Consider the following 2,420-nt stretch of genomic DNA (forward strand, 5'->3'; position numbering starts at 1 on the left):
AGGGAAGGAGGAACCGACGATGCACTGCTGTTTTGCACCTTAATGGCAAAGAGAAAAAATAACAGAAATAAAGAATTCAGGGAGAGAAGCAGGTTGAAGACCCTGAAGACAATGTTTAACATGTTAAATATACACCAGAATTACAGACAGGCTTTGCAAAACTGATTGCTGAGCTCCAGGTGCAGCATTTTTGCATCATTAATCTGCTAGATGTTTTATGGCTTACAAATTTATAGGTAATCCTGATGCTGTTGGAGCAGAGACCATACTTTAAGGTCCATTGTCCTGAATACACACACACACACACACACACACACACACACACACACAATTGTGGACCTACATAAAAATCATGTGCTAAGAGATGACACAGAAGTCAAGGGTAGCCCAAGGAAAAGTGACAACTTTTTGCAAAAGTTACCATTTCCAGAAAACTACAATGACAATTCATTGCTTTCTCTCTCTTTTTTCGCACATCCTTTTCTCTCCAAATGCAAATAATATAGTGACAGTCAGAATTAAGGACAGACATTTCCAAATTATTTTGAAAATATTCTGGAAATTACTCTCCAATAGAAGAATAGCACGAGCCACCCAGGTATTTTTATCTCACTAGTACATTCATTTAACATAGCGAAGAAAAGGCTTAAAGAAATGTAAAATTTCATTGCAAAATGTAATAAGTTAGCAGGCATTATTATATGTGTTGTATTACATATTTTGTAACTTATGACAAAAAATTGTACACGTTTTGTATTGTCTAGTTTTTTATTTTATACTTACATCACACCTCAAATTGGAGTAGCCATACTGTCACTACTCAATAGCTATTCAGTGGATAATGTAGGCTAGAATTATATGACTGAACTGTCTAATGATATTAACAATGATAGAGTTAAATATATCTGTAACTAGAGAAAAGCACTCAAGGGAAATAGGACCAAACCGAACTTAAATGTCACTGACTGTGATGGTCAACTTCTGCATTTCTCTGGGATGATGTATCTGGACAAGATTGGCAATGATGTCAGTGGACTGAGTAAGAGAGATGCATGCTCACCTAGCTGGGTAGACATCACCCAACTCACTGACTGCACCCAGACAACAGAGATGCAGAGAAAAAGTAAACTGTGTACTGGAAGCTGGGACATCTATTGCCTCCTGCCTTTGAACATGAGAGCTCCAAATTCTCCAGCCTTGGGGTCCAAAACTTGGCTCAGCCTTCATTGAAGTCCCTAAGCCCTTACTTTGAGGCTGGGCAATCCTACCACCCTGTCATTTTCCACCATCAAGTGACATATTATGGGACTAGTGTGCATAGTTATGTAAAGCAATTTCCATTTCAGAACCTCCTATCTCTCTCTCTCTCTCTCTCTCTCTCTCTTTCTATATATATAGATATAGATATAGATATAGATATAGATATAGATATAGATATAGATATAGATATAGATATGTAGATATATAGACATATAGATATAGATAGAAAGATAGATAGAGACATAGATTAGATAGATAGATAGATAGATGATAGATAGATAAATAGATAGATATAACCCATTAGTGCTTTCTTTCTATATATACCAATTAATACACTGACCTTAGCTTGTTTAGGCCAAGACAAAACCCAAAAAAAATAAGTGACCTTAGGGCCAAGAGTAGTAGTGAATAAAACTAAAGGGAGTCCTCTTTCAGGTAAGATGGAGCAGTAGAAACCAGACTTACTTTCCTGACTGAAAACTGTAAAAGGAAAACACTGAAAAACATTTGAAACAATAATTTTTACATACGATACTTACGTACTGGTGGGAGAGATACCACAATCACAAAGGTGGTTTTCCCAGGGCGAGGCTTATCCATTGTACTCCAGATATGCTGACCCCTGTGATTTCTCCAAATGTGGAAAACTTGACTGCATAATTTGTGGTAGTGGGGGACTACATTAATAGTCTCCCCTGAAAAAAAAATAATAATTTTTACATATGAGATATGAGTTAGTTCACATTAGAGTTCCTGTGGAAAAATAAACAAACCATATGAACACATCATCTTCTATTTGGGAGAGTGTTTCCAGGATATAAAGTACAGGAAAAAGGAGCTTAATGAATGCAAGAAATCTCTAATAATTAATAATACTGAACTGAAAATCTGGAAAGGCTCAGGACAGTAAAGATTTCAGGGAAGATCATGGAGAAGACAAATTCTGCATAAAAACAGAACACCCAAAATTCTAAAAGCATCCTAGCCTAATCTGTAGCTGAGTATTGTAAGGAAATGGATTGAAACTAAAGAAAAAAACTACAGGATTAAAGAAAACAATCTGAAGTTCACACAGAGGTGGGAATGTTTTATTTTAATTATACTGATAAAAACCTTAAAATTCACAGGCTATAAGGAGAGTCACATGGAGAGAAAACATT

General features: G+C 35.9%; 1 non-coding gene across 1 annotated transcript; it reads left to right on the forward strand.

Moving 5' to 3' along the window:
• The first annotated feature begins 1,791 nt into the window (after nt 1-1,791).
• On the forward strand, nt 1,792-1,958 carry LOC111815996. The gene has a single exon (XR_002820554.1). It is a non-coding gene; the product is annotated as a U1 spliceosomal RNA (small nuclear RNA).
• The last annotated feature ends 462 nt before the right edge of the window (nt 1,959-2,420 follow it).

This window comes from Octodon degus, unplaced genomic scaffold (genome assembly GCF_000260255.1).
Source record: "Octodon degus isolate 3935 unplaced genomic scaffold, OctDeg1.0 scaffold00024, whole genome shotgun sequence".
NCBI classification, from domain to species: Eukaryota; Metazoa; Chordata; class Mammalia; order Rodentia; family Octodontidae; genus Octodon; species Octodon degus.